General features: G+C 43.9%; 1 protein-coding gene and 1 long non-coding RNA gene across 3 annotated transcripts in view; one reads left to right on the top strand and one right to left on the bottom strand.

Moving 5' to 3' along the window:
• Positions 1-15,578, top strand: part of LOC133504120 (uncharacterized) — a 93,209-nt gene extending 77,631 nt beyond the window's left edge. For both annotated transcript variants that reach the window (XR_009795904.1, XR_009795905.1), the window contains exons 2-4: positions 14,588-14,668; positions 14,769-14,916; positions 15,001-15,578. This is a non-coding gene — a long non-coding RNA (uncharacterized LOC133504120). The remainder of the gene's footprint in view (positions 1-14,587; positions 14,669-14,768; positions 14,917-15,000) is intronic.
• Positions 15,579-15,875: 297 nt separating this feature from the next.
• LOC133504117 (uncharacterized) overlaps positions 15,876-22,487 on the bottom strand; it is a 29,145-nt gene continuing 22,533 nt past the window's right edge. Inside the window, exons 4-5 of the mRNA XM_061826327.1 lie at positions 22,132-22,250; positions 15,876-16,014 (exon numbers count right to left, since the gene is read on the bottom strand). The gene's annotated coding sequence lies outside the window, so the exon portion shown is untranslated. The remainder of the gene's footprint in view (positions 16,015-22,131; positions 22,251-22,487) is intronic.

The following is a 22,487-nucleotide window of genomic DNA, read 5'->3' as shown; positions in this document are numbered from 1 at the left end:
AGACCTTGACGTGCTGGTTTAAGCAGGGGAACCTTCCGTGCCATGCACGATTTCAAACCATGGCGTTTTAGTGTATTTCCAACAGTCATCTTGGAAAAGGTGTTCCCAGCTCTTTTCACCTCATTGACCAAGTCCTGTCGTGTAGTCCTGTGCTGATTCCTCACCTTTCTAAGGATCATTGAGGCCCCACGAGATGATATCTTGCATGGGACGCCACTCCAATCGAGATTGACCATCATGTTTAGCTTCTTCCATTTTCAAATGACTGCTCCAACAATGGACCTTTTTTCACCAAGCTGCTTGGTAATTTGTCCATAGCCCTTTCCAGCCATGTGAAGTTGTACAATTTTGGCTCTGGTGTCTTTGGACAGCTCTTTGGTCTTTGGCCATGTTACAAGTTTCAGTCTTACTGATTGTATGGGGTGGACAGGTATCTTTATACAGCTAACGACCGCACACAGGTGCATCTGATTAAAGATAATACATGGAGTGGTGGTGGACTTTGAAAGGCGGACTAACAGGTCTTTGAGGGTCGGAATTGAAAGACAGGTGTTCAAATACTTATTTACAGCTGTATCACACAAATAAATCATTTAAAAAAGTCATACATTGTGATTTCTGGATTTCTATTTTTAGATTATCTCTCTCACATTGGACATGCAGCGACGATGAAAATTTGAGACGCCTCCATGACCTCTCAGTGGGAGAACTTCCAATATAGCAGGATGTTCAAATATGTATTTTCTTCACTGTATATATGAAGAAAAGAAAAAGTACAATAAAAATATGCATACATTGCAACAAATATAATTAAAATTGGAAATACTCTAAATAGCATGAGAAAAAAGTTCTCAACCCGGATTTAAAAACATTCACACTTCGGGCTGATGTCTCCTCTCTTGGCAACTTTTTCCATTTAGCGCAAAAAGCTAAATGCTGCTTCACCATGTTTTCCTTGGACTCTGCACTCCACTATTTGACCTGATTCTGTTGATATCAGACCTCTACTGGGTTTGTATTTCGTAAGCATTTCTTTAATCTATTCAGGACCTAAACCGTTTTGTGATTTATAGACCAGTAGCAGAACTTTAACATATATTCTAAAGCTGAGTGACTGGAAGCCAGTTTGAGGACTTTAGAATTAGAGTTATATGCTCTGACCTCTTTGTTCTGGTCAAAACCCGAGATGCAGCATTGTGAATGAGCTGTAGCTGTTTAATGCCCTTTTTGGGGAGTCCAGTCAGAAGAAGCATGGATGAGCTATTCTTGGTCTGCTTGAGATATACTAACCTTCACTCTAGATACTTTATGTTCTTCACGTGGTAAAGGCAGTTTTTGTGATTGATTTCATATGACTCTTGAAAGTCAGGTCGGAATGTATCCGAAAACCAAGGTTTTGGACTTGGTCTTTGATTTTGAATGAAAGTGAGTCCAGGTATTTACAAACAGTAATTCTCTTTTCTTAATTGCCAAAAATAATTGTCTCAGTTTTGTTGTGGTTTGGTTAAAGACAATCTTAGCTCATCCAGTATTTTATCAGCTTTAGACAATTGAACTGTAGTCATCTGGAGACACTTCTAAATATAACTGTGTGTTATCTCCAAAGCTATGATAGAGTTTTAAAGAATTTGTCACATATACAGGTTGAACGGGAGGGGTCCAAGATCTGACCCTTGAGGGACCCCATAGGTCAGGGGTCGGGAACCTATGGCTCGCGAGGCGTATCTGGCTCTTTTGATGGTTGCATATGGCTCAAAGAGCCCTCATAACGACATACTGTACATGTCATTTCTGACGCGCAAGCAACGCAAATGATGCAGTTTGTCTAAGTTGGGTTGCTTTAGTTTTCTGTGGCAGTTGATGTGTACAGGCGCAAAAGGGTCAAACGCGGATTGCAAGAGCTACTTTCCAGAGTGCAAGTTAGGATTGGAATTCAGATGGTGCTTGAGCAATTGTGAGAAATGGAATGCCATTCACACATGGGGAGTATGCCAAAGCATTTGTACTTGATGTTGCCAGTAAACATTTAGACAACTTCGCATGAAGAAAGGATAATCAAACCAATAAAAAACATGCGTTTCTCAACAAGACCTGTTCACCATCGTATCATGATGATGGAAAATCAAATTGTATTACATTCATGATTAACGGATGGAACTCTCAATGCCTGCATGAAGCTTAACCTAACGATGTATAAAACAGACTATGAAGCCATCAGCAAAACCATGCAGCAACAGAAGTCGCATTAATGGTAAGAAGTACTTTTGTCATCATTGGTTAGCAACAGCGTAACAATGTTATTTAAAAGAATTCAGAAACTTACTGTACTCTAAAAGTGTTGGTCTTACATAAAGATGCAAATACACCTGTATTTATATATATATATATTTTTAAATAGTGTATGGCTTTTTTAAAATTACATTTTTACAATTTTAAATTTGGCATTTATGGCGCTGTCAGTTGAAAATGTTCCCGAACTTGTAAGAATCTGTAATTTAAAAAAAAAACATACAAAAGAAATATAAATAGCCATATCCTTAATGTCAATCGATAGAATTCAACATCCTTAGAGATGGACAGGTCTATGATGTGACCTTGAGTGTGAGTTGAACTCTTAACATGTTGAGAGAGGTCAAATGTGTCTAGTGTGGCAGAAAGTTCTTTGGATGTTTTTTTCTGTTATTGTCAACATGAATGTTAAAGTCCCCTGTTTTGCCAAAATAGTTATACTCAGTACAAATAGCTGACAGCATTTCTGAAAAAACCCTCCATAAAGTATCTTGGAGGTCTACAAATTATTAAAAAAATAACTTTTGGGTCACCTTTAACTAAAACACATATTTAAAAGAGCTAAAATCGCCATGATCATTTCTTTACATTGAAATTTAAAAATAACAGCAACACCAACATCTCTTCCTTTTGAGATGGCCCATATTTTTGGCCTTTGTTCCAAGCAAATTCCACAGAGAACTGCTGGAGGATCCATTAGTTTCCAAAGCCCACATCTGTCACCACTGTTGAGTTAAGTGGCTGTCAGCACACTTCTGCTCACCATTTTGAGACATCGCTAGAGTGGCTTCTTTCCCCGACTATCTATTTATGTTCACAGACTTCAAGACGGCACATTTTCAATTCCAGAACTGACATCCTTCGCAGTCGTCCGTGATATCTTGACGGCTGGTCTTGTTGCTAACACCAGGCTTGTGGTAATTAGAAGGCAACCCTCACGTAATGATGAAACAACTGATTACCCACATAAAGAGAAAAATACAGTCCCACAGGTTTAAAAGTATCCAGGAGTCGCTGCTTCTGAATTTCTTTAGAAGAAAAACAAGCTTATCAGCAAGAAAAAAATGTCAAAAAAGGCAAAGCAAGCAGAGTAAGGAAAAAAAAAAGCATCTGTGTTTTACGAGAAGCAAGAGAGAAATGTATCAATATGTATATCAGAATCAGAATCTTTTCTATTGGCCAAGTGTGTAAAAACACACGAGGAATTTTTCTCCGGTAGTTGGTGCTGCCCTGGTACGACATACAGAACAAGAATAACAAAGCAACAACAACAAAGGACAAGAGAAATTTCTTTTTATAGGAACTATTGCTGATAAGAGTCAGGCAAGATGTAAATCATCTTCATTTAGAACGGGTAGGAGATAAGTATGTCGATGCCCCACATTGTGTAAAGCTTGAAGAGAGTCCCTGTTCAAAGGCATCAGTTTAAAGTGACGAATCGTGCGATAGCCTACAAAATATATTACTAATACTAATATGAATTGGTCCAGCAGGATGTGAGTGAGTATCCCAACAATAGCACAGGGCAGAAAATGGTAAATTTGCTGATCAAGAATTTAATGACTTAATTGCCAGAGGGAAAAAACTGAATGGATGCTAGTTTTGACTTGCAGTGATCTGAAGCGATTTCCCAACGGAAGGAGCTGGAAGAGCTGGTGGCCAGGATGTGGAGAATCTGAATGGATCCTGCCTGCTTTGGACGAAGTTTGCGTTGCATGTAAGTCCTCAATAGTGGTTATAGTCATGCCGATAATCCATTCAGCTGTTTTGATTGTCCGTTGCAGCCGGAGTTTGTCCTTTTTTGTGGCGGCCCCAAACCAGACTGTGATGGAGGTACACAGTACTGATTGGATGACCGCTGTGTAGAACTGTCTCAGCAGCTAAAGTGGCAGGCCGTTATTCCTCAGAAGCCGCAAGAAGTATATCCTTTGCTGGGCTTTTTTGAGGATGGAGTTATTGTAAGTCTCCCACTTCAGGTCCTTTGAGACTGTAAATCCCAAGAAGTTGAAAGTCTCGACAGTTGACACAACGCACAAAGCAGTTGAACATCGTCAGGGGGAACTGTGGTGAAGGATGTCTCCTGAAGTCCACATTCATCTCTATGGTCTTTAGTGTTCAACGCCAGGTTGTGTTGACCACACAAAAGCTCCAGTCTCGTCACTTCCTGTTGATATGCAGACTTGTTGCTGTCTTTTATGAGGCCAATGACCATGGTGTCATCTGCGTAGTTCAGGAGTTTGACAGTCGGATGCCACAAGGTGCAGTCGTTAGTGTAGAGCGAGAAGAGCAGAGGGGAGAGGACACAACCTTGGGGTGCCCCGGTGCTGACAGTTGACAGATTCCGCTTATCCGCAGGACTAATTGGGACAAAATGTCCTGACAGACTCTCCATTTAAAGGGTTAAGATACCCCTTTACCCCAGCCGATTCTAACGGACGCCAACCTTCTACTCCCGATGGGAGCTGACATCCCCGGGTGTTTATACTCACAACCCTTGGTCAATTTTAGATCTCCCAAACTTTTGGACATTTATTCAAAAGAAACTCTGAAATAAAATTGAAAATCAAATCACTCATCCAGAAAAAGAAAAAAGAAAATAAAATAGTACGGTTCCTCAGTTTAGGGAAAACTCAAAGGGTCTGACCTTCGGGTTGGACGCCAACCTTCTACTCCCGATGGGAGCGAACATCCCCGGGTGTTTATACTCACGACCCTCTAGTCAGTCTCTGGTCTCCCTAAATTTTGGACATTCACACAAGGAAACTCAAAAATCAACTTACCAAAAGAAAAAATGTAAGAAAAGAAAAACTTTAAAAATCTAATTAATTGTCAAAAGAAAAGGGGAAAATCCCACGAAGTCCTCTTTTGGAAAAACAATTAATCCATCAAAAAGGGAAAAACTCAAAATTTGTTCAAAAAGGTTAAAAGAAAAGGCATTGGGGATGTAGACATGGGGATGTCTAACTCGGCTTCTGAAGTTAGGGTATCTGCTATCAGAGAGAAAGGCCGATAAACTTCAAGGGGTAAGCCACAGTAAGACAACAGGGAGTATGGTAAATGCGCTAAAAATGAAAATTTAATATAACCTATAATGATAACAGGTATTCGTACCCAACTTGAGAAGCTTAAATAGCTTAACACATAGTTTATCATTACTCGGCTTTTTTAAGACTGTCACTGAATCAAATGAGTGTTCGATGTCTCTATTTCTCTGTTCTGATATTCAGTTAGTCGTTCTGTCTCTCTAACGGATGCCCCGTAGCTCAGTGGTTAGAGCACTGGTTTGGTAAACCAGGGGTTGTGGGTTTATATCCCACTGGGGCCTCCCTGAGAAGGGTTGCATCAGGAAGGGCATCCGGCGTAAAAATTGTCCCAAACATATATGTGCATTCATCTGAGATGACACGCTGTGGCAACCCTGAAAGGGACAAGCTGAAAGAAACTTACTTACTCTGTTCTGTCTCTCTAACAGTTTGACTGCTGTTTCTTAGCCAGGGACTCGTCTCAGCCCCTCCCTCTGCTGAGCACCTCGCAGCTCACTATCAGTAGCTTCACAGTCAACCAGAGCAGCAGGTTGGCGATTAAGCCCCATTTACTTTACATGGGCTCTCATCCTCACTCTAGAGTGTGAGTTTTTACTGAGTTTTAGGGAGTTTTGTCGCCATTTCTTAGACACGAAATAGTACTATCTCCTTCACTACAGATACTCCATACCCGTAACTAAGAGTTCTTTTCCAAGAAATAATATTCTTCAAAGAGACTAATTTTGCGCCCGATCAGGGTCATCTGACATGACAATTTGTCAGCGAGTACCGCTTCTTAAACTCTGTGCCTAATACTTAGAAAAGGGCCTACTTGGGTTCTTTTATTAGGGCCACTATTGATCCTGATTTTTTGCTATAAATCGATCAATAATCCCACGTTGGGCGCCACATGTCAGATTCTGCTTATCCGTAGGACTAATCGGGAGAAATGTCCTGACCGACTCTCCATTTAAAAGGTTAAGCTACCCCATTACCCCAGCCGACTCTAATGCCATACGTGCAGGGGGACGGGAGCTCCTTAAGTCGGTGTTGAGATGAATTCGCCGAGGTGAACTAACTGCCTTTAGTTTTGCAGAGCCAATCCGGTCTGCCCTCACTAATCAGCCCTTATTAAGTAACCTTACAGAGTAAAAAGGTGACAAAGTGATCGCTCCGCTTTTACAGCAGCTTCATCTCTTATGAATCGATTGAACTTGTCATTGACCTAGTAAATTTAACAATCCTTGTTAGGATCGTACGGATTTGTTTTTATATTAAGCCGGAGTTTATCAATGAGTTAGTGATTAAAATGGAATTTACGACTAGATGTTGTTAATGTCATTGAAGATCGATCTTTAATGAAGTTGAATGGTAGAAGATGAGACAACTCATTATAAGAATGACAACGATAGATGAAAATGAAAATTTTAAGTATTTAATAAAATGATGAAAAATTTTCAGATAACATTCATTACTCGACAGTTACTCCCGCCAAACGTGGGGTACAATTGCAATGTTAAGGCAAAATTCGATGGTAATTGAACATAAATCAATAAAAGGAAAAATGATAAATATGATGATATTAATGGTAAGAAGGATGAAGTAAATGATAAAAGTAATAAAAATCAAGTAAGAATAAAAGCATTCAAAAGCATTAGAAAATCGGGAAGGTATACATTTTTGAGTGAGCCTTTTAGGGGTGATAAAGTCCTACGAAGCTCGAAGCTAATTTAGTGATAAGGTATTTTAGGACTGAGGATTAATTGTAAAGCCAACTTGCCCTTCTTAGGTAACCTTGTAATATCTATGGTATTATCCTTCAATTGCCTTATTATAGTAGTTGTTTTGTTCATGCCCAATCGAAAAAGAAGCCAAAAATAAGCATCCTAAGTTGCTCGAAGACTTCTCCCCATCAGCATGTCTTACGAATATTACTCCCTGAAGAAAGGCCTTTTTGTCTCCCCGTCAGTGTAAAACGAACAAAGAGCCTCGGACTTCTGTATCTAAGGCTTTTATAGCTTTTGGGTGGAACATTCATGCCCCTCTTAGCTCACTCAAAATAGGGCAAGGCACCCTCAAACTCAACTGTCATTTCCCTTAACATCAACAAACAAAAGGTGCATTCTATAGATATAACCACTATCTTTCTTTTAGTTTCACTCTAGTTCTTAAGCAATAGCAATAAATGTATCAACATTCTTGTGAATACAATTCTCTCATGTATTCAACAGGCTTGTTCTTGTTGGTCGCACATCGTGTGTTGCCTTGTCTGAGAGAGACAGTCATACACAGGTTATGTTCTTGACACAAAGCAGTTTCAAAGCATCATATTTTTCACTAATAATTAGATGGAAAAATATCAATGAGAAAATGAGATCAGCGCTTGCAAACATCCTGTGTGGTAACTCAAGGGTGTCACAGGCTTCCTGTTCAGCAACCCAGCGATGTGCAAACATCCTGTTTGTCACTTGTCGGCGGCTTTGTTCCGCCGTTGAAAACCATTGAAAACCACAGGGTGGGAACAGCTGCTGAAACGCATCCTGTTGATGTCTTTATGTCAAAAACAAGATGTGAATACAAAGATATTAAAACAATTTGGTTTTTAAGGTTACTAACTTTGCTATATGTATGTAATGCAGTGGAAAGTGGGAAGGCTACATTTATTAGAGAGACATTTGCCGTGCAGGCGATCCAATCAAGTATAATCAGGTTTGGCGACATCTGGTGTTCAAAGTGAGAGTTGGTTCTAGGGCTCAGTTTAACACATGAACCTGAGCCACACAGGCCAATTATTATCAATTTACTCTATTAGAATATGTGGCATGGCAACCTACATGCATGTGGATGAGGTGGTGTCCCCCATTCTCACCTGCTGTGTCCTACCCGTCAGGAACTTGTAGATCCAATGAGAGATGGCAGGCGAGATGCTGAGCTGGAGAAGTTTGGAGGAGAGGGGTTCAGGGATGATGTTGTCAAACGCAGAGCTGAAGTCCATGAACAGGATCCTCGCATAGGTACCCTCACTGTCGAGATGTTAAAGGATGACGTTCAGTCCCATATTTGATGGTTCCTGGGCAAATGCAATAGCTCCTTGGATGTCATCGAAGACCTTGGTTTTAGCATATTGATATTAATTCATCCAAGCAACTGTTGCAAATACATCCACTCCTTTATAGCTGACACTAAAGCCATGTATTCTGCCTTGGAGCAAGATAGTGCTATAGTCCGTTGTTTTCTGCTCTTCCACAAAATCAAAGGGCTTCTTTGACTCAGACTGACAGTAATCTGTGGTGGTACGTCGGTCTGTGACTGTAACTCCCGTTCACTTACTCAGGACAAGGTGCTCCCTTTCACAGGCCTTTATTAACATGTCACCACGTCAAGAAGCAAATATGCCGATATGCCAAGATGCCCAAGAACTCATCGACCTTCTGACCAAATGGAGTTAACTTATTCTTTTTGCTTCTCTTGCAATTCTTTCTAACACCCGTTCAATCCTTGCCGCCATTCTAACTCTAGGATGGTGTAGAGGAAGTCCACCAAATTAAGCATCCTGACACCAACAACAGTGGTGAACAAACTTCCACTATAAAAACGTGAAATAACAATAACAAAAAATGTCTTTTAATTCAAATTAATCTCTAAATAAATTTTGGAGTCTCTCCAAGGTGAATATGCTGGATGGATTAAATCGTCAACAAACGGTCCTGAGTTCTTGTTCTGCGTTCCATGTAAAAAGGATGTGAAAGATGCTCCTAATAGATTTTACTGCCGGACACATGGAAAATGTAGCGAAAAGCAAATCACACCTTATTGACCAAGCAGTCGTCTCTACTGCTGATCCAGCGGCATCCCACAAAGTTACAAATGCAGAAATTCTCTTCTGCCATTTTCTTGCGCAGCACAATATCCCATTTATGGTTGCTGACCACTTCTCTGACTTAGTGAAATCTATGTTCCTGGATTAACAGACAGCTAAGGTAAATATTTTCATATGTATCCTAATTTCTTACTGACATTCATGGCATAAAGTCAACGATGGTCTGTTTGCTATTGCCATAAAAATTATTTGAATTATTTTACTATTCAATTCAATTGTTCCCATTATTTTATAAAAATTATTTGGTTTTCATCTAATGTAAATATTTGTTCCTAGTAATAAATAAAAAATATTTTTGATTTCAAGTCCTGGACATTGCATATCTATAATATATATATATATATATATATATATAGATATATATATATATATTATAGATAGAATAATATAAGGTATTTAGAATGTGGTTAAATTTATTCTTATTATTATTATAATTTTTTCAGGAGTTTGCTTGTCGGAGGACAAAAGCAACGATGATCATAAAGCAGAGCCCAGCACACGACTACACACACCATGTCATTGAATACTGCAGAACTCAGCCCTTTACCCTCGTGATTGAAGAAGCAATGACCATAGCACCAAAAAGAGACTGATTATATTGGCTGACTTTTTTTGATGGGGATAACACGAAAACCCGACTCCTTGATTTACCGGAGTTGGGATCAGGTACAGCGTCAGCAGTCTTTGCCATTATTGATGAACTGTTCCGAGAAAAAGACATCCCATGGACAAATGTCACAGGATTTGCCAGTGACAATTGTAACACTATGGTTGGAAAGGAAAACTCTGTTCTCCCAAGAATCATAGAAAATAATGAGGCTGTGTTTAGCATTGAAGGTATTTGCCACCTTGGCAATCTCTGTGTTAAAAGTGGACTGAAGACACTGCCAGTGAATGTGGATGACTTGCTGGTGGATATCTTTTATGTTTTTAAGAACAGCTCAAAACGAATGGTGGTTTTTAAGGAGTTTCGGGACTTTACAGACAATGAGCATAAACAAATCCTCAAGCATTGCCCAAAATGATGGCTATCTCTGCAAAAAGTGGTAGAAAGAACTCTGACACAATTTGAGGCTCTCAAAAGCTACTTTGCCAGTCACGCAAATATTGAAAGGCCAGGGAAAGGCAAATCAATCAATGATAGGCTGCAGAACCCTCTCAGTCTCCTCACACTCCACTTCCTCAGCTTCATCACATCAATTTATTCAACATACTCTTCCAAACAGAAGAATGCATGATTGGGGATGTAATGCCAGAAATGGAACAGCTACTAAAGAAATTGTTGCTAAAATTTGTACACATGGAGCATGTGAAATCTGCTGACACCTTGACAGAAGTGGACTTTACCAACAGATGCACACAGCATGAAGATTGCAGACTTGCAGATGGCTCGAGTACTAGGGCTCTCTTCAAAGATGACGATGATGAAAGCAACCTAAGCATCACACCAGCAAAGGAAGCGATCTTTTCTTCCATGCGTTCTTTCTAGGAGGCTGTTGTGACCAAAATGATCAGCAAATTCCCCTTCCAAAATGCTGTTCCCAGTGATTTAGTGGTGTGAGTCAACGTTCCAAGTGAGGCCATGCTCTTGCTGTCTTCGGTGTAGGAATGTGACTCAGATTGATAGGAATAAATTCTCTTGTGTAAATTACTGGGAGAGGAATCCTCTTTGATGAATAAAAGCCTCTTATGTGCAATCCAGTTAACTTCTAACTAGAAACAACTGCATAAGCTCCTCCTGTGTGTCCAGAATGTCAGCCTTTTCTTGCAAAACAAAAGTGGTTCGACTTTGATTGTCTAGAAGTGGATGGTAGGGAACCTCATTTTATGGGGTACTTCTTGTTGATAACCATACAGGCATAACTGAGGAGGTATGGCTACTGTATCCATCTTGTATTAACCAATGAGATGTTGCCTCACTCAATGTTGCATCAGTTGGTTTGGGCTCTGTTCTCTCTTTGGGCCTTTTATTTTCCTTTGAATATCTTCCACTCTACTCTCTTTTATCATCACAATGTTCTTTCTTTCTTTCCTCTTTGACTCAATCTTCGTGCAAATATGTTGGATGCTTTTGATTGTATGTGTCACGGACATTCCTCTTTTCGCAGTTCTTTGAAAGGTGTCCTGGTTTCAGACATCCAAAACACATTTTATTTGTTTGCACAAAGTTGACTCTTTCTAAAATTGACTTGTCCATGAATTTTCAACATGTTTGAATGCTGTGACTTCGCTTCTCACAAAATGCACAACCCTTAAAATCTGTTTTTTCTTCAGAACTGTTTCCTAGCACCTTTGCACCAACACTTAAGGTCTAATTTGTAATTGAGGGTGTTATGTACAATGTGGTTTGTGGCTATGCCCCACAGGTAGGATGTGATCTAGAGTTGAAAGAGAAATTCTGGAAGGAGCTAGATGAAGTAGTTCTGAGCATCCCAGAGAGCGAGAGAGTTGTGATTGGTGCAAATTGTAATGGACATATTGGTAAAGGAAACAGGGGTGATGAAGAAGTGATGGGTAAGCACGGCATCCAGGAAAGGAACTTTGAGGGACAAATGGTGGTGGACTTTGCAAAAAGGATGGAGATGGCTGTAGTGAACACTTATTTCCAGAAGAGGGAGGAACATAGAGTGACCTACAAGAGCGGAGGTAGAAGCACACAGGTGGATTATATTTTGTGCAGACGATGTAATCTGAAGGAGATTACTGACTGCAAAGTAGTGGTAGGGGGAGAGTGTAGCTCAACAGCATAGGATGGTGGTGTGTAGGATGACTCTGGTGATGGGTAGGAAGATTAAGAAGACAAAGGTAGACCAGAGAACCAAGTGGTGGAAGTTGAGAAAGGAAGAGTGTTGTGCGGCCTTTCGGAAAGATGTGAGACAGCCTCTCGATGGACAGCAGAAGCTCCCGGAAGACTGGACGACGACAGCCAAGGTAATCAGAGAGACAGGCAGGAGAGTACTTGGTGTGTCTTCTGGTAGGACAGGGGAGAAGGAGACTTGGTGAAGGAACCCCAAAATACAGGGAGTCATACAAGGAAAGAGATTAGCGAAGAAGAAGAGGGACACTGAGAGGACTGAGGAGAGGCGAAAGGAGTACATTGAGATGCGGAAAAGGCTAAACAAGAGACATATGAAGACATGTACAGGTTGGACACAGAAGAAGGAGAAAAAGATCTCTACAGGTTGGCCAGACACAGGGATAGAGATGGGAAGGATGTGCAGCAGGTAAGGGTGATTAAGGATAGAGATGGAAATGTGTTGACTGGTGCCAGTTGTGTGCTAAATAAATGGAAAGAATACTTTGAGAAGTTGATGAATGAAGAAAATGAGAGAGAAGGAGAAGTTGAAGAGGCAAGTGTGAAGGACCAGGAAGTGGCAATGATTAGTAAGGGGGAAGTCAGAAAGCCACTACAAAGGATGAAAAATGGAAAGGCAGTTGGTCCTGATGACATACCGGTAGAGGTATGGAAGCAATTTGGAAAGATGGCTGTGGAGTTTTTGACCACCTTATTCACCAGAATACTAGTGGGCAAAAAGATGCCTGAAGAATGGAGGAAAGGTGTTCTAGTTCCCATTTTCAAAAACAAAGGGGCTGTTCAGAGCTGTGGGAATTATAGAGGAATAAAGTTGATGAGCTACACAATGAAGTTATGGGAAAGAGTAGTGGAGGCTAGACTCAGGACAGAACTCAGTATCTGCGAGCAACAGTATGGTTTCATGCCTAGAAAGAGTACCGCAGATGCATTATTTACCATGAGGATGCTAGTGGAAAAGTACAGGGAAGGTCAGAAGGAGCTACTTTCTTTGTGGATCTAGAGAAAGCCTATGACAGAGTACCAAGAGAGGAACTGTGGTACTGCATGCATAAGTCTGGTGTGGCAGAGAAGTATGTTAAAATAGTCCAGGACATGTATGATGGCAGCAGAACAATGGTGAGATGTGCCTTAGGTGTGACAGAAGAATTTAAGGTGGAGGTGGGACTGCATCAGGAATCAGCTCTGAGGCCCTTCCTGTTTGCAGTGGTAATGGATAGGCTGACAGATGAGGGTAGACTGGAATCCCCTTGGATCATGAGGTTCGCAGATGATATTGTAATATGCAGTGAAAGCAGATAGCATGCAGAGGAACAATTAGAAAGATGGAGACATGCACTGGAAAGGAGAAGAATGAAGATTAGCCAAAGTAAAACAGAATATATGTGCGTGAATGACAAAGGTGGAGGGGCAAGAGTGAGGCTACAGGGAGAAGAGATAGCGAGGGTGGACGACTTCAAATACTTGGGGTCAACAATCCAGAGCGATGGTGAGTGTGGTAAGGAAGTGAAGAAATTGGTCCAAGCAGGTTGAAACAGCTGGCGGAAGGTGTCTGGTGTGTTATGTGACAGAAGAGTGTCTGCTAGGACGAAGGGCAAAGTTTACAAAACAGTGGTGAGGCCGGCCATGAGGTACGGATTAGAGATGGTGGCACTGAAGAAACAACAGGAAGCAGAACTGGAGGTAGCAGAAATGAAGATGTTGAGGTTCTCGCTCGGAGTGAGCAGGATGGATAGGATTAGAAATGAGCTCATTAGAGGGACAGCCAAAGTTGGATGTTTTGGACACAAGATTCGAGAGAGCAGACTTCGATGGTTTGGACATGTTCAGAGGCGAGAGAGTGAGTATATTTGTGGAAGGGTGCTGAGGATGGAGCTGCCAGGCAAAAGAGCGAGAGGAAGACCGAAGAGAAGGTTTGTGGATGTGGTGAGGGAAGACATGAGGGCAGTTGGAGTTAGAGAGGAAGATGCATGAGATAGGCTAAGATGGAAAAAGATGACACGCTGTGGCGACCCCTAACTGGACAAGCCAAAAGGAAAAGAAGAAGTCACTAGACTTCAGAGCATGAACGGATATCACAGGGTTACTAGGCTATCTTGGCTTCCCTTGCGACAAATTCAACAAACTGAGCTAAGCTTGGAAATGTTCGGGCTTCTTCAATTAATTCTCAATTACCTTTCTGTTCCATCTGGCAGTTATCCAATCCGAAAGGTTAGTCAATATCCTCTGATTTTCACTATCGTCATTCAGAATTTGAAGTCCTTTAATCTCATCCACTTCTGCTTCACAACCTCGAAGAAAGTCTTTGAACTCTCTTAGCTCAACACTATCCTTATGTCCTACCTTTGGCCATGATGTGAGCTTATCTCTAAAGCCTTTACCAATTATAAATGAGCTTCCATACCTTTTTTCTGAAAGTTCCATGCTGAATGGTAAGCTGCATCTGTACCAATTGGGAAGTACTTTCAATAGCTTTTTTTGCAGGTCCACCAACATATTTGCATAGATAATAGACCTTTTCATTCACTGGAATGTTCTTCCTGTCGATGTGATATTGCAGGCCATGGTTCATTTTCTTTACAGGTCCAAAAACCTCCAGAACACCTGAAGACGAGGATTCGGACAGTGATGTCAGTCCTGTAATTGCCCTGCAAGACCATCAAAGTAAGTACATGTTCTGTTTAAAGCTAAATCTGGCCCAAATGGCACAATAAAAAAACATGGTTACGATGATATTCTGTTTTATTCATACTATTTTTGGCAGTGGAACAGGTAGTAGACTGTCACGAAGAATGTCATGAAGAATCCTGAGACATTCAAAACAAAGACATTTACTATCAACCTCGAGTCATCCACTACCAACCATGAGCCTCTCCCATTCCTTCAAAGAGAGTGGCCCTTATTAGAAGCAAGTAAGCCAATTGTCTATGAATAATTCGTCTTGAGCCCTTTTTGTCATATTTGCGCTTTTGCATTGTGCGTGTGTTGTTGTTCAGGGTTCCAAAAAAAAGTGCTGATGCTGCTTATGGAGATAAGAGACACCATCAGTCATTAAAACCAGAGGGCAACACAAGAAAAGGACATCGACATTGTACAGATAAAATCTCTGGCAGACTTCGCTGTCATAGAAGAGAAGGTGACGGAAGACCCTTTACAGAACTGGTATAATTAAGTATGGAAAAAGTTGTTCAGTTTAATTGGAACAACAAACTAATTACTAATTTTGCCATCCTCTTTTTGATTAACGGAAATTCCAAACTGTCATGGGTGTGTCTGTCCCTGATGCGGCGTGCACCTGCTCCAATGAGCAGATGGGTGCACCTGCGTCTCATTTTAGTGATTATGGCTCTCATATTGCCACGCATACGTTCTGTTTTTTGCCAGATCGTTGGACTTCATGTCACGTTGCTGAAACCCTTTGTCTACATCCTTGCTACTTCGTGTATCGAACCCTGGCTCGTTCTCGACCTTCCCCTTATGCCCGCTGATTCTGTTACTGCTGCCTTGTTGGACTGTCTGCCCATGTACCAACTTTAGACTGAATAAAGACTCCTCCCGAACCGTACCTGGTCTCGTGAGTCGTCCATTTTGGGTTCAGCCTAGTGTTATAGCTCATGATAGAACGATCTGGCCAAAACATGGACCCAGCTGACTCTGATCTGGTGCACAACGCCCTCCAGTCTCAAGGCTGGCATCTCGCCGATAAAGGAATATAAGAGTTTGAGCTTAAAGTAGTTCATTAGATGTTGCTGCATCCTGTGTATGAAAGTGTGAGACTGGTGGAACGAAACAGGGTATGTGGTGCAAGAATGTGCAAGAAGGGAATGTTTTAGAACAGACGGTGCTAACTGCAAGGAGGGTGCGGAGACGAGAGGATTCAGAGGCAGTTGGTGGAAAAACTACTGTCAGGAAACCACCACCAGGAGGAGCCAGCACGCGAGTCTGCAGGGGAGGAGTCGGGCCAATATCCGGCGGACCAAAGGAGACCAATGAGAGAGCGCCAAGGATACCTACAGGAGACACAGAACCAATAGTGAATTAGTAGATTGTACTTTAAAATTGTTCTGAGAAACTCGGATGTAGAGTACGTCGGCTGCAGGGAACAGAGACGTACAGGGTTGTAATGAGAGGGACCCGAGGCCCAGGTGTTTGTTGAAGGAATAAATCCACTCGTGTGTGAAAATGCCGGCTTCCTGATACCTTTCTATTGCAGAACGAGCGCGCGTATTGTTGGATGAGTGGCAGTTGGGTAAGGTCACAAATTGGAGTCAGATTACTAACTTAAGTTTATGATGATTTAGAAATAAATTTCCAACAATCTATGGTGACCCTGATGTGATGCAAGAGAGGTAAAAGAAGTCCGGGACTTCAAGAAAAACCACAAGAGTCTGGGACTCGGGTCAGGGACCCACGTCCACACCAGGTGACGACCTGACAAAGGAGCCACGTGTCCGACCGTCTTTCCTCTTGGGCCCACAGTGAAACAAGGTAAGCAGACTCCTTTTCAAATTCTGCACATTGGCAACGCTAAATTATAAGAGGAAGGAGGAGCGGAACGGCGTAAAAGTGTAATAGTGTATTAGTAGGGTATAAAATCTGGGATTTACCTCCTAGAATAGTTTGGAACTATTCGTGGTCACGATACGGTTTAAAATCTGGGATTTGCGTATCAGTGTGGAAGCGGTGTGAGTGTGAGTGTGAAAACTAACATTGTTCTGCGTAAAAAGTGGTTGGGACACGCACGGGTGGATTTCAAGATGGCGAATGAGAGGAAGTGTGAAAGGGGTCTCGGGTCCAGCACGTCAGACGAACGGACTGAAGTCTGGTCGAAGATTAATGGTCATTACGCTAAGATGGAATCACAGTTGATTAGTGGAATAGAAAGTAAGAAAATTAAGAAGGAAAAAGAACAGAGTCAGAAGTTGTTTCTGAAATTAAAGAAGGATGAATTGTTTCGCGGAGAACCCGGAACATGGGACATGGCGAAGTTAGCGCGACAGTTACAGAAAAAGGAAAGCAGAATGTTGGCAGATGTTCGAGATATGAAGGAGGATCAGAGCCAAGTTGGATGGCGACAGCGTAGTAAACTTGAGAAGGAAGTGAAGAAATTGGAGAAAGATAGACGAGGCATTCACCAATTGGCAACTATCGCTACTGCGCTGGCGGCGATAAAAGACGAAAAGAGTGAGAATGAGGTGAAGAAAGAGGATGAAGTGAAGTGGAAGAAAAGACGGAATGTCTGAGAGGCATTTATCCACAGTTGTCGGACTCGCGACAGTATGTGTTTGCGCTGCCACCGTATCCGACGGCACCAGTAATGGCCCCCATAGTCACCTTGGGGGGCAGAATGGTTTTAGATGTAGAAGATGAAGGTTCACGGATGGCGCCAGCGACCATACAGTTGATTGAACAGGCTGAGAATAATGAGAGAACGAGAGTGCGCGGGAAACAGCAGGGGAGTGTGGAGTCGCCCGTGCTGGCGCCAGGGGCGGAGCTAGCAGGAGACGGGGGCACCACTAAGTGCAGGGAGTAAGAGAACTCCAAAGCTGATGAAGAAGGAGGCATCGCGGAAGTTGTTTGAAGGACATAGGGTGCAGAGTGAGGAAAGAGAGATGTTAGAGGAAGTGATGACGGGGACATGGAAACATGGGCAGGCAATGCCCAGCGACGCTGATCACCGCGAGGAGGAAGTGGAAAGTGATGAGGAAGATGAGGTGGTGTGACGTGAACAGCGGCAGATGCTCAGAGCGTTGAGTGAAGGAGAGCATGTCCAGGGTGGAGCGAGGCTATAATACGCGTAGTAAAGGGAAAATGATGGCACAGCAGGAGCAGCCTCAAACAATGGCACCCCTAGTGGTGACTCATGCTGGCCGTCACTATGAGCCTTTGGTGCTTCGGGATGTGGCTGCATTGGTGGAAAAATTGCCCTCCATCCATAAAGGGGCACGAGCCTGGATTACAAAATTCTTAGCTGCCATGTCAGGACAGGGAGTAGCATTGGGGGATTTTAGACAAGCCATTTTGGGATCATGTTCCCTGATTCAATTACAGAATATTGAGGGGGCAGCTGGCACCCGCCACCTGGGGAGAGAAACGCCCCTGGTGGAGATCTCGGAGGCGTTGTTTTGGGAGCTGAGGGCGGCCTTTCCCTCCCCAGTGGATGTGGTGCCAACAATTTTTAATTATGGAAAAGATGTGACTCCCAAGCAACATTATGCTCAGGCATTGGAGCTGTGGATTGAGACCACAGGTAAACACCCTGGCAGCTACCCTGAAGCTGAGATGATGTTCAGGACGGCGATGCTGAATGGCCTCCCAAATGAGGTGCAAGCGATTATGAGAATTGATCTGGACATTTTGATCTGTCCGGAACCGAGTTTTAAGAGGCATTTGATACACCATTGCCGCATCTACATGGAAAAAGCAAATAAAGATCAAAAGGAAACTGATGCTCTGGCGACTAGTTTGGTTAAACTACAGTTGGCAAAGTTGCATGGTGAGGCAAAACAAGAAAAGGTTAAACAAAAACAGATGTATCAGACTTCTGTGGGGGCTGGACGGGGCCGAGGCCAAGGGTTCCGTGGTGGATAGAGAGGGCGTGGTCATGGCACCCCCCCAGGTCGGGGCCGGAATGGGTTCGCTCCAGGGACTTGCTTCAACTGCGGGTCTCCTGATCACTGGGCACATTATTGTCATGGCAACCCACCACAACCAGGGGTGGAGCAGCAGAACCAGCAAGCAGGGCCACCACACCAAGGGGGACCGCAGCAGCCCCGCCCGTGGCCACAGCCGAATCCACAGGGTCAGTATTACCAAGCCGACCCGTGGTACGGCCCGGACGAATAGGGGTGCCTGGGAAGCTCGGGAAGCACTGGCCAGGCAGAGCCAATGCTTCAGTTGACAGTGGCGGACACTCCGGTCCAGATGTTGGTGGACACTGGAGCAGCACATTCATCAATCAACATATCACTGCCAAGTACAGCGTTGTCGAGACGAGTTACAACGTTGGTCGGCTTCTCGGGACGTCCTCAGACTCTGCCCTTTCCCTGGCCATTGAAAACGAAAATCACAAACACTGGACAGAAACTATATCATTCATATGTTCATGCAATGGAGACACCCATCAATTTAATGGGCAGAGACATGTTGTCAGCATTGAGAGCCCAGATAATGTGCGGCGAGAAGGGACTTACAGTGACATTCCCTGGCGGACAGGTTCTGGAATGCTCCCAACCTGTGACACCTAGGGGTCAGTGGTTGATGGCACCACTCCCCACAGTACCTGAAACGGCACGGATCTACTGGGCTAGATTGAATCCTGAGACTCCACTTGGGGGAGGTGTCTACTCCACTTACCTCCTGTGGAAACCGTGGATCCAGGCATTGGCACCGTACCACCCCCCAGTGGACCCATTGCATTGCACTCTATATTACGATAGGGATTCGGATGAAGTATATAGAGATGCGTTTGAAGAAATCGAGGGAGTTGATTGGACACTACAGTCACCATGCATCTTTGTAGGCCCAGAGGGAGTGGCAGCGCATGTGCACTTGTCGCCAGAGCAAGAACAATGGTTCGAAATGGGTGAGGAAGGTCTGCCCCATGTAACACTGGCTGTGTCGCCAGGCCATGAGCCCCGCCAATTGGGGCCCATGGTGAAACGATTAACACAACAACATAACTGGATGTGTGGCATTCGGCCGCAACCAAAAGTTACAGGATAATGGCAAAAATGGTAGATGAGTCAGACCTTGAATTGGTCTTCCTGGACCGCCATCATGGGTGGGAACAGACGGACCATGAGTCTGCACAGGCGATTCTGCATCAAATGTCACAGACCTTGTGGTCACAGGGTCCATTTGATGTTGGTTCTTGTCATACGGTTCAACCGATCCAATTGGAAGTTGATTGCTCTATTCAGGTCCGCCGTCCTCAATATCGATGGCCGAAGGAAGCAGACAAAGGTATGGAGGACACAGTGGCAGGATTGTGGGATGCGGGGGTGTTGGAAACGTCGGCGTCCTCTTGGAACACACCTCTGAGGCCGGTCCAGAAGGCTGATGGGGTGACATGGAGGATGGCCCACGATTTGCGGCCAGTGAATGACACCTATAACCGCAGTTTTGCCAGTTCCTGACCCCCATCGCATCCTGTCCTCCCTGGATCCTCAGAAACAGTGGTATACGGTAATTGATTTGGCGAATGCATATTTCTGTTTACCACTGGCTGAGTCAATACGACACGTGTTTGCATTTTCTTACAAAGGGGTGAAATTGCAGTACAAACGACTCCCACAGGGCTTCAAGAATTCGACGGGAATCTTTAATCAGGTACTGAAGGACTTGTTATTTTCATGTGAACTACCCCAAGGCTCAGTGCTCCTGCAGTATGTGGACAATCTCCTCATTGCGGCCGAAACATCCAACCAGTGTGTGGAAGCCACACGAGCAGTGCTGTTGAAGCTTGCTGACCTGGGCTTCAAAGTGTCAAGGAAAAAGTTACAGTGCTGTCGCAAGTCTGTGGTTTTTCTGGGGCGTGTCATCACACCAGCCGGTTTGGCTATGTCCCCTAATCACCGCAGCTCCATCTTGCGACACCCACGTCCAGAAACAGTGCAGGACATGCTGTCTTTCTTGGGATTGTGTGGCTACAGCCGAGCCTACATCCCATGTTATGTGGATAAAACAGCAGGCCTGCGGGCCCTGGCCAAACAACAAGGGGTCCGAAATTTGAAGGCCACATTGCAGTGGACCCCTGAGGATGATGCATTGCTTGTGCAACTAATTCAGGAATTGGCATCAGCAGCAGCTTTGGCTACCCCAGATTACACTAAGGTGTTTCATTTAGATGTAGCTATTAGTGAGAAAACAGTGAATGCGGCATTGTACCAAAGACATGGAACAAACAGGGCAGTTTTATTGTATTGTAGTGTGCCATTAGACGGAATTGAACAGAAACAAGCAGACTGCGTTAGGTACGCGGCGGGCCTGGCAAAGGTCCTACAGAAAACGGCACATGTGGTCATGGGGTATCCCGTCCAGGTGTTAACAGACCATGCGGTGTCAGCTTTTGTCGCATCGGCGGCATTTACGTTGACACCCCTAAGGCAAACACGGATAATGAAGACATTGACGGCACGAAATGTTACGTATGTGCATGATGGTGTGAACATGGCTAATCACCTCCTGGAAGGGGCACATGAGTGTGCTCTGAAAGTACAGAAAGATCAAAAGGTCCGTGAGGACTTGTATGCGGAACCATTGGAAGGTGGACAGGTTATGTTCACGGATGGGTGTTGTTGGCGTGCCAAGGATGGGACACTCCACGCGGCAGCGGCAGTGGTGGAGTGGAAAGGTTCTTTCTTCCTCCCGGTGACAGCTCAGAAGTTGACAATAAAACCCTCCGCCCAGGCGGCTGAGGTGTTGGCTCTGGTGTTGGCCTTGGAACAGTGTCCAGGACAGCAATTAACTGTATATACTGATTCGGCATATGCAGCGTCGGCTGCCCTGATTGAACTAAAGGGGTGGCTGCACAATGGCTGGCTAACAGCGAAAGGCAAAGAAATTGCTCATAAAACTTTGATGCTTGTATGAAGCAATTAAGGGTCCCCACGAATTGGCGATTGTAAAGGTCCCGGGACACTCAAATGCCAACACCGTGGTGGCAAAAGGTAATGAGAGGGTGGATGCTCTCGCGAAAGAAGTGGCTGGGTACACCCCTCAGGACGAGATGATGTTAGCAACCACGGCTGTGGTCTGGGATGAGGAACCCCCGGATCTTTCAGTGGCACCCGAGGTTACACTGGAGGACATTATGGACGCACAAGGTAAGTCGTCGCCGGAACAAAAATCTATGTGGATCGCATCAAAGGCGGTCAGGCGATTGGATGGTCTTTGGGTGGGTCCCAGAGGCCAGCCGGTCCTCCCTGAAGGACGACTCATGACCTCAGTGTTGACTGTGGCCCATACAGTGGCACATGTGGGGCCTCCGGCAATGCTTCCAAAACTTCGTCAGTGGTGGCATCCAAGGTTGCAGGAGGTGGTCTGGCAGTTTGTGGCGGCTTGTGAATTATGTCAAACATTTAATGCGCGACCGACATTGAAACCCAAGCCAGGGGCATTCTCACCTGTGGCCTGGCCTGGAGCAGAAATTGTAATTGACTTCACGGACATGATTGACAGGGTCAACGGGAAGCGGTTCCTTCTGGTCATTGTGGATTCTTACTCACGCTGGCCGGAGGCGTATCTGTGTACAAGGGAAGACACCACGTCAGTCATTAAAGCTTTGGTGAATCATTATATTCCGACACATGGTTTTCCTGCTTTAATCAGATCTGATAATGGGACACATTTTAACAACAAAGCAATGGCTAAAGTGGAGGCGCTGTTAGGGCTGAAGCATCGCTTTGGGTGTGTGTACCACCCCCAGAGCCAAGGCAAAGTTGAAAGGTTTAACAGGAATTTGAAAGAAAAATTGGCTAAG

Source organism: Syngnathoides biaculeatus, chromosome 7, assembly GCF_019802595.1.
Source record: "Syngnathoides biaculeatus isolate LvHL_M chromosome 7, ASM1980259v1, whole genome shotgun sequence".
Lineage (NCBI taxonomy): Eukaryota > Metazoa > Chordata > Actinopteri > Syngnathiformes > Syngnathidae > Syngnathoides > Syngnathoides biaculeatus.
Note: the sequence above shows the minus strand (reverse complement) of the source record. Positions and strands in the feature narration are given on the sequence as shown.